At 40.3% G+C, this 10,917-nt stretch overlaps 1 protein-coding gene across 1 annotated transcript in view; it reads left to right on the forward strand.

The window, feature by feature from the left end:
* Positions 1-10,917, forward strand: part of spred1 (sprouty related EVH1 domain containing 1) — a 100,968-nt gene that overhangs the window by 61,635 nt on the left and 28,416 nt on the right. The gene's annotated exons all lie outside the window — the stretch shown is intronic.

The raw sequence follows: 10,917 nt of genomic DNA on the forward strand, positions 1-10,917 counted from the left end.
GCAGCCAGTGCGTCTCGTGCAGCATTCCCTGAGGCTTCGTTAAGTGCCATTGGTTCATGGAGAGGATGGGGGTCAAGATCATCCCTGGTAATATCCTCGTCAGGATCCAGTGTGTCCCCATTGTCCAAGCACACATTGTGTAAGAATGCACAGCTAGCAATTACCTGAGGTGCAAAGGTAGGTTTGACTTCCAGTGCCCGGAACAGAGTTGACCTCCACCGTGTTTTCATTACTCCAAAGGCTCGCTCAATTATGCTGCGTGCCTTTGAATGGCGGTGATTGAAGCGTTGCTGCACTCGTCCACGTACTGGCTCTTTGTATGGTGTGAGCAGGCATATAGGGGTCTGGAGGCAGGGGTACCCACCATCACCCAGAATAATGTATCCCGGCGGGGGGTAACGTCCAGATGTGTAAATGGAGCTGTTTTTCATCACACGCGTGTCATGGACTGACCCTGGGTAACCCACGAAGATGTCCAGGAACCTTCCATCTGCATCACATATGGCCTGCATATTGATCGAGTAAAAGCCTTTGTAGTTAAGGTAGTCTAGACGATGTAGATCTGGTGGTTTAATCCGAATGTGTGTGCCATCTATCGCCCCTACAACGTTGTGGAATGCAGGGGTCCCTGATAGAGCCACAAATCCTTGACCCACAGCTTGCAGCTCATGTTGTGGGAAGGAGATAACTTTGTTTAGATTGTTCCAAATATTCTGTGCCACCTTGTGTATTACTCGATATACTGTTGCCTTGGGGACATTGAAAACACTTGCTACCACCCGTTATGAGAGTCCGTGTGCCAAACAAATATGTATATATGAGGACCTCAAGTTGATTTCCCCAGCCATGATCTTGACTCCTGTCTAGAAGCCTCTGTAGGCTGTTCATGGCTCTCCTGGTCAAGCGTAGGTCCTGCTTTATTTCAGCCTCTTCATCAAACCATAGGCGCAAGATGGGCACAGTCGCATCCACTCTGCAGTACATGGACGATCGGCCTGGAGAAAAAAAAAAAAAAAAAAAAAAACTTGTTCAAACCTTTAATAGGCAGAGTCAAAAAGGTTACATATACCCTCCCCAGTAATCCGCACAATGCGCACAGAACTACTCTTGTACCCTCAGCTATGAAATTCTGGTAACATAAGACGTTTGGCATTATCAAGACCCACAAATATTCCCCCATTGCGTTATTATACATTATAATAAACATTATATAGTAGTTTAATGCAGTCTGAAAACATGATTTTTTTTCTCACACAGTCATTTTTTATTTTGGATGAACTATCCACGATACGTATTGTTGCATTTTTTATGTAAGGGATAATGTATAGAGAGGCGGTTGTTATAGCGAATAACAACCCCGACAGGCTGAACGGGACCCGATGCGAAATAGTCTATTTAAAAGAATGTTGTGGTCAATGGTGTCAAATGCAGCACTAAGATCGAGTAACACTAATAGCGAGATACAACCACGATCGGATGATAAGAGCAAATCATTTGTGACTCTAATGAGAGCCGTCTCGGTACTATGGTACGGTCTAAATCCGGACTGGAAATCCTCCAGATATCATTTCTTTCAAGAAAGGAACACAGTTGTGAGGACACTGCCTTTTCTAATATCTTTGACAGAAAAGGTAGATTCGAGATCGGCCTGTAATTGACTAATTCTGTAGGATCAAGTTGCGTTTTTTTAACAAGCGGTTTAATCATAGCCAGCTTAAAGTTTTTTGGTACGTATCCTAGAGACAAAGATGAATTAATGATAGTAAGAAGAGGATCTGTGACCTCTGGAAGCATCTCTTTCAGTAGCTTAGTCGGTATAGGGTCTAACATACATGTTGTAGATTTAGATGATTTAACGAGTTTAGTAAATTCTTCCTCTCCTATAGCAACGAATGAATCAAATTTTTCCTCAGGGAGACTACAATGCACTGCCTGATGCAATACTGTAGTAGACGGTTGCATAGTTATAATTTTCTCCCAGATATTATCAATCTTATAAGTGAAGAAGTTCATAAAGTCATTACTGCTGTGCTGCTTGGAAACTTCTGGGCTTGAAGCTTTATTTTTCGTTAGTTTAGCCACCGTTTCAAATAAATACCTAGGATTATGTTTATTTTCTTCTAATAGGTTTTAGAGTTCTCAACGGGTCGGGTCGGCCCGACAAACCCGACGGGACCCGCGGGTTCGGGCCGGGTTCGGGTCGAAAATATAATCAAATGACTCGGGTCGGGTCGGACCTCGGGCTTAATCTTTTCCGCTCAGTAAAAAAAAACATTTATTAATCATCGCTGCTGTTCACCGTAAAGAAAGTCTGGCTGCTGCCTGTAACGTGCATCATGGAGAGGGGCGGGGGCAGACCTGACGCCGCTGCGTGCACGCCTTTAGCCTGGAGAAGAAGATGGAGTTGGTGAGAAGTAAACTTGCCGCAGGTGAATTCACCGTCGCTACTACAGCCTATTTATATATTTAAAGTTTATTGTTTCAGTTGTTTGTATTGTTTGTATTGTTAAAAGGCGTGAACATTAAAGGTTGATTTGAATTCCCATCTGCTGGTCATGATAATACGTGTGTGAGAAAAAAACAAACAGACGCGGCGTCGGGCCGCGGGCCGGGTTCGGGCAGATAATTCATGGTTATGTGTCGGGTTACATCGGGTCCGGGCTTTAAAAGCCACGGGCCGGGTCGGGTCGGGTTGTAATTTTCAGGCCCGTTGAGAACTCTAATAGGTTTGAAAAATAAGCAGATCTAGCAGCTTTTAAAGCCTCTCTGTAAGTAATTGAGCTCTCTTTCCATGAAATGCGAAATACCTCTAGTTTTGTTTTCTTCCAGTTGCGCTCCATTTTTCTGGCTGCTCTCTTAAGGGCCCGAGTGTGCTCGTTGTACCACGGCATTGGACTATTTTCTTTAATCTTCTTTAAGCGCAACGGAGCAACTGTGTCTAAAGTGCTAGAAAAGAGAGAGTTAAAAGTTTCTGTTGTAATATCTAGTTTTTCTAAGCTATCCGGGATGCTGAGATGATGAAACTGATCAGGAAGATTATTAATAAAGCAATCTTTAGTGGCAGAAGTGATAGGTCTCACATATTTGAAACACGGAGTCGGCTTTGCAGCCTTGGCTAAATGAAGTTTACACGAGACTAGATAATGATCTGAGATGTCATCGCTCTGCTGCAGAATTTCAACGGCATCAACATCTATTCCGTGTGATAATATTAGATCTAGAGTATGATTACGACGATGAGTAGGTCCTGACACGTGTTGTCTAACTCCAATTGAATTTACAATGTCTTTAAATGCCAATCCCAATGCATCTTTTTCATTATCGATGTGTATATTAAAATCACCAACAATTAGTACTTTATCTGCAGTCAATATTAATTCTGATAGAAAGTCCGCAAATTCTTTGATAAAGTCTGTATGGTGCCCTGGTGGCCTGTATACAGTAGCCAGCACAAATCTCCAACGTGATTAATCTTTTACACTATATATTTTTACATTAAGCACCAATGCTTCAAAAGAATTATATTTAAAACTTGATTTCTTAGTGGTTTTGAAACTATTTCTATAAATTACAGCAACACCACCCCCTTTGCGTTTCAGACGAGGCTCATGTTTATAACAGTAATCTTGCGGGGTGGACTCATTTAAAGTAATGTAATCGTTTGGTTTTAGCCAGGTTTCTGTCAAACACAGCACATCTAGGTTATTATCTGAAATCATATCATTAACAACGAGTGCTTTTGAAGTAAGCGAGCGAATATTCAGCAACCCAAGCTTTATCATTTGCTCATCTGTAATATAGCTGTTTTTTATTTGTTGAACATCAATTAAATTTTTAACCTTAGATGGGTTTAAACGTTTTTTGGATTTCCAAGTTCGGGGAACAGACACAGTCTCTATATGATGATTAGGGGTGTAACGGTACGCAAAAATCACGGTTCGGTACGTACCTCGGTTTTAAAGTCACGGTTCGGTTTATTTTCGGTACAGTAAGGAAAAGAAATGCAAACATTAAACTGCAGGTTGTTTATTACTATAAACTTTTTTAACAATTTGTTTACACTTTTTTAAACACTTTTTAATATAATAAAATATATATAAAATAAAAAAAAGAATAAGAAATAAAATACTGCTGCAAAGTTCTCCACTAAATAAAATACTCTGTCTCAAACCAATATCACATAATAAATTTAATGAAAAATATAAATAAATAACTATGATTACAGTTTAGCATTACCAATCCCAGCTTGTAGGCCTGCTCATATTTAAAAATTAAGACTGGGAAAAAAAATGAACTTTAATTGCACAATTTGCTGTAATTAATTGCAATTCCTCCAAGCTTGTAATCATCAATAATTAAACTTATAATCACCTAATTAAATGAAACACCGGGGAAAAAAAGGAACAGAAAATAGCCCTATATTAAAATAATATTAAACATATATATCAATGTATTATTATTTTTCAATAATCAATCAACAATCAATTTAAGATTTTTTTTTTCTTTTCCTTTTTTTTTTTTACTAATTATCAAAATAAAATATATTCCTACAAAGCTATTATTACCAGAGCATGTGATCAGAGCAGGTCATTTTACCATTGTTGCCAGCATGACTATACCAGCTCAGCAAACAGAAGTCCACTAGTACTGAGAAATTTCACCTTATTTGAGCGGACTTTGCTTTTCCAGTGCGTGATCGGTACATGATTGGAGTGTTTGGGCCGTTAACGACAGAGCAGAACGCGCAGCGCAAACACGGAGTCGAACATTGAACATTGAACATTGAGCAGAGAGCGCAGCGCGCAGACCATGGCGCAGACACACACACACACACACGCGCGCGCGCGCGTGCGGCGGCGCACACGGAGCGGAAAAACTTTTTTTTCGCCCTGCAGTCGATTTCATTGGTTTAGGTTAGAGTGACGACGGGTAAAACTGGTAAACCTTTAGAATCAGCTGCAGGGCGGGATTTGCGCTGAACGCGGAGACTTCCGCCACTTAATATGTTCGTGTGGAAACACGAAAATGTACCTATGTTCCGCACACAAAATATTGCTTTTGGTCATTCGGTACACACGTGCACCGAACCGAAAGCCCTGTACCGAAACGGTTCGGTACGAATACACGTACCGTTACACCCCTAATGATGATAGCTAGGTGAAAGAGGCTCTATGTGATAGGATTTATCTGACCTTGGTGACGCGAGGCCGCTAGCAGACGGTCGGTTAAGCCAGTCTGTCTGCTTCCTGACCTGAGCCCCAGATTGTCATGTTTGAGCTCTAAGACTATGAGCCATATTACTAGAGAGAAGAGCAGCACCATCCCAGGAGGGATGAATACCATCTCTTTTCAACAGGTCAGGTTTGCCCTAAAAACTTTTCCAATTGTCTATGAATTCTATATTATTAAGCGGACACCACCGAGACAGCCAACCGTTAAGCGAACATAATCTACTAACTATCTCATCACTCCTGCGAACAGGAAGGGGGCCAGAGCAAATTACAGTCCTTGACATCGTACTTGCAAGTTCACACACCTCTTTAATATTAATTTTGGTGATCTCCGACTGGCGGAGTCGAACATCATTAGTGCCGACATGAATAATGATCTTAGAGAATTTACGATTAGCATTAGCCAGCACTTTTAAATTTGCTTTGATGTCAGGCGCTCTGGCTCCCGGCAAACATGTGACTATGGTGGTTGGTGTCTCTATTTTCACGTTCCATGTAATAGAATCGCCAATAACTAGGGCACAATCATTCTCAGTGGGTGTTTCACTGAGCGGGGCAAATCGATTTGTTATGGTAATCGGAACGGAAGAGTGGTTTTTAGATCCGCGACTAGAGCGATCCCTCACTGTCACCCATTTGCCCGGCTGCACGGGCTCTACTTCAGCCAGAACCGACTCATGTAAAGTGTTCACGCTATGCGCATCCAAAATAGTATCTGAAGCTCTAGCACTCTTACTATCCTCAATTAAAGTTTGGATGCGTGTTTCTAATTCTGAAATCTTCTCTGTCAACCTAACTGTCTCCTTACATTTATCACATATAAATCCTATATTGTCGACAGAGAAGGCTATACTAAACATGTGACATGAAGTGCAAGTGACAATAACAGGACAAGACATTACTCACCGTGTTTGTTGAGTGATTCTTACTCACCTGAGCTTTTTATGAACTCAAAGGCGCGGACGCGCGAGAGAAAAATAAATAAATAAAATAGCTGAGCGCACGGGTGGCGCGTTAACAGGCTAGCGAATTACTAGCGTTTTGTGCTAGTAGTACTAATAACAAAAGCTAGCGATGTCAGGTTAATCTGAGATGTTGGGTAAAATGTAGTAGTATAAACAACTAGAAATGGTAGTAAAATGATGGTTCAAAACAAAGAAATATAAGGCTAAGACGGAGCTTACAGCACCGAAGCACACAAACACACTCACAGCATATTACTAGAGAGAAGAGCAGCACCATCCCAGGAGGGATGAATACCATCTCTTTTCAACAGGTCAGGTTTGCCCCAAAAACTTTTCCAATTGTCTATGAATTCTATATTATTTTTTTATATACCAGCCCAGCTGGTATTTACCTTCACAAAAGTGCTAGTTTTGCCACTGAAAGGCTCAGATTATTATTATTCTAAGTGACACCATTATGGAAAGGATCCCTACAGAGATAGACCTTTAAAAACCTCTTTGAGACCTTTCTGCTTAACCAGAAAAAGCTCTGAAGTTGCTAGCGGAACTAGCCACCAGACTCCATTTAAAAAAGCAATACTTTTAGTGTGTATAGAGCCAACATATTTTCACAGTAAACTATGTGTTTATTTCAACCAAAACTACAGTTGTGATGGTTGGAAAAGTGGAAAGACAACCCAAAACGGCTTCTAATAGTTTTATTTTCTTTCTGTCGACTTTGAATGAAGTGTGTTTTACTATGCTAAAATTACTGTTTATTTACATGAAGTCTGGTTAGTTTGGCAAACACTATTTTAGAGAGTGTTTTACTCTTGAACAGAAAGGTGGACCTCCTTAAAAATCCTGTTGTTGTCAGACACTTAGAATAATAATCTGAGTCTGTCAGCAGCAAAACGAGCACTTTAGTGAAGGTAAATACAAGCTGGAAAATTGCCCTATTAACTTACATTATAGCTTGTTTTCTGTCGACTGCAGCAATCTTGCAAAAATGTCAAGTATAAGATTTAGTTAAATTAACTGTCACAACCTGTCATTCAATACTAATAGAAAACGTGAATTCAGGGCAACTGATACCAAACTGTCTGCCTTAAAAAAAAAAAACAAGTACAAGGGTTTACTTCGTCTCCCTTTTTTAAGATGAGAAGAATCTACAAAATCAAATAATTTGTTTGTCTGGAGAAAGTTGTTCATGCCTTCATATCATCCTGCTGTATTACTGTAACTCTATATTCTGCATGGAATGGAAATTCAGAAACACAAGTAGTTATTCTTTCTTCCATCTTACAGTTCAAGCTGTGGTCAACAGCAATTGGCTTTGCCCACAAATGTGAGCTTAGCTTAAACAAAATTTAACTATTGGCATACGCCGGCTCCACTCTGCTAACCCTGGACATCCCAGCAAATTCCTCGCACTACACCACATAATAAAACCCAATAATGAAGAGGCGCTTAATGTGAATACGCCCAAATGGAACTAGTAAACATGAAATACACACACATCCATTCAAATTAAGCACACTGTGATTCAAGATAATTCAACAAAATGAAACAAATTCTAACTGTGTTCAAAGAACTTAAAGCAACACCAAGTAACTTTTGCTCTCGGGGTCCCCCTACAGTTGGGAAACAGTATTGTCTTCTACTACTGTCGTAAGCCGATACCCCGAACTCTGCAGGAGTTCTCATCTCTCGGGCAGACTGCCTGCGTTGCGTGTGAAATGTCTTCATCCCAGGTACAGTGGCATATATTTCAGCATGTCATATGAATATAATTTCATGGGTTTTATTTTTTTTCAAACGCCAAAAGATCGCGTAGCTCACGTTTACAAGCCAGCGTCATTATATTAGGTAATGGTAGGTAATAGCCATATATCGTCAATATTATAATATCAAGCTACCATAGATGAATCTGCAAAGTTGAAGAATCGATTTGCATTATAGCCTGAGGCAAGACACTTTCACCAGAAAAATAAATAAACAAACATGACTATCAGCCTGCAGTCATTAGGCTAGTTAGCCTAAAAGATGATTTTGTCTGTCTAATCATGTATTATTTACTTGCAAGAATGTAGCTCCTACCAAACTTGTACACGCCGTTTAGAGATAGGCTTACTTCTGGTCCATTTACACCTGGTCACATAAATGTGTTTTTGCAAAACGGATTTAAATCCGATCTTCAATTCCCGCGCCAGTGCACGTCACTGAAAGCAACAGATATGAGCTGCATTTTATTGATCATCAGCTAAAATTTCTAAATCAAAGACCGCAATAAGAGAGAGCAGTAACAGCCCTGGTAAGATCATTTCATTTATTTACTTTTAATGATGATGATTGTGTGTTAAGCGTCTGCGACTTACTTTCACTTTGATTTGCGATAGTTTGCACGTTGGCTTGATGAATAACGTTAGATGCTCAGCTGCTCGTCTGCGGTGATGCGTGTTCCAGTAGCTTCGTCATATCTGGCTATAACATATTTTTGGGAGGAGTACACTTTACATATGTGGTTTCAACAACCAGATGCATTTACACTTGTCCAGTTTCGTCTGGAATGCGTCTCAGACCTCCTTCTGAAGTGGTTTGAGCGATCGGATTCAAATCCTTCTTGAATGCGTTTCGGAGGGCATTTACACCTGGTCTTTTCATGATCAGATAGCTATCCAATTTGAGAAAACACATGAAGTGGCCAGGTGTAAACAGCCCCCATGACAAAAACATGCCATGCCACACGCTGGTTGGCCTCTCACGTCCATAGACAGTATATAAACGCTCACGTCCAAATTTGAGGAAGTGGTGGGGGAAGTGACGTATGCCGTAAAGCAGTTGAATTTTGTAGTTATTTTTGTGCTCGGGTTACTACCCGAACCCCGTAGTTACATAGTGCCAGTAAAAGCGATACAGACCCCGTCAGGCTATGGCAGACGTGTCATTCAACCTATTGTAAGTCCATGTACCAACACAAGGGTCTTGGAAATATATTATGAAGGTTGAAAAGCTACATAGTGTTGCTTTAAGCTGGATGACATTACCGGATAATTTAAGGTCATGTTGGCCAGAATGAGTTAACCTGTAGCCTACTTATCTGGAATAATAAAACAACAGCATTAGTGTGCTTGCAGTAGAAACGTGTGTGTGATCCTCTGAGGCTGGTCTGTGGTTTCTGTCTTTATATTTGTCTCTGAGGGACAAACTCCACCTTATATTTATTTATTGCAAGAAGGAGGTGAAAAAAAAGAAGCAGGGTGATCTCTCAGAAACAGTGTGACCTGCGGACTGACGTTTTAAATGTGCAGGACAAAGTCTGCAGCCATGCCAACAGCTCTGTGAGGCTGTACTCTTTTGAGCTAAATGCTAACCTCATCATGCTAACATGCTCACAATGGCAATGCTAATATTTTAGCGTGTTAACATACTAAAATTAACTATTATCAGTAAACACAAATACAGCTTTGGCTGATGGGACAATCAATAGTTCTGCAGGTATTTCAGTCAAATGTATTTGTCACGTGAAATCACATGAAATAAAAATTCAGTGAAATGTAATCCTGTCAATTCCTCCAATTTATGCATTGATAATAATATAGGGTGAATACTGGTGAAGTCGGACACTTTCCAAACATTTACCTTCTGCGTAATTTTTAATTATGAACCAAATGTCTTAGCCCCTCATATGGTACTATTCTGAATAGTTCAATAGCTCTATATAGAAGAAACGAATAAAAAACACGATGGATGACTTGGTAAACCTTTAATGGCAGACTGGGACACTTAGAAAACCTATTCAAGTGTTATTCATGTTTGGGGTTTTTTAGGTGCAGGTACAGCAGATATGCCCTTTCCAGCCCCTCCCTCACCTGTCCACAATATTTTATATTGGGTTTAATTTACTTCATATACATTTTAATTTAAAAAAGAGAAACCCGGGCGCCCAGATAGCTCAGTTGGTAGAGCGGGCGTCCATATATAGAGGGTTACTCCTCGACGCAGCGGGACCGGGATCCATTCTCTCCCTCCCCTTCCGTATCTTCATCTGTCCTGTCAGAATAAAGGCCTAAAACAGTGGTTCTCAACTCCAGTCCTCGGGACCCGCTGCTCTGCACATTTTGTATGTCTCCATTATTTAACACACCTGAACCAGATCATCAGCTCGTTAGGAGAGACTCCATGAACTGATTTGAGTCAGATAAGAGAGACATACAAAATGTGCAGAGCAGCGGGTCCTGAGGACTGGAGTTGAGAACCACTGGCCTAAAATGCCCCCCAAAAAATCGTAAAAAAAAGATAATGAACATTTATTATAGGGTTATTTATTTCACAGTAGCTTAATTTCCTTTGTGCTTTGTGTACAGTAGGCTATGTCAGTCTACATTTAAATACACCCAATGCAAGCGAATGGTTCCCTGTCTTCAATGAGGTCGTTCTCCTCGCCACATCTCATGGAACCAAAACTCTCAAATAATGCACATGATCCAATCCTCACTTATTAAAAGTCAATCTTTGTTAAAATATCTACTTAGTTAGCTAAATGTATGAGCAACAGATACAATTGGAACTCTTATTAGAATGACTTGAATGGCTGTCCCAGTTTAACAATACGCTATCAGTAGTGAAGTGCTGAAATATTTGTGGAATTACTTTTTGACCCAAAACAAGTCTTGAAACTGACACTGGCATACCTAATTCAGGAGTTTCTGCTGAATCAATCAGGCGTTAAACTGAACAAA

Source organism: Scardinius erythrophthalmus, assembly GCF_964197995.2.
Source record: "Scardinius erythrophthalmus genome assembly, chromosome: 19".
Lineage (NCBI taxonomy): Eukaryota > Metazoa > Chordata > Actinopteri > Cypriniformes > Leuciscidae > Scardinius > Scardinius erythrophthalmus.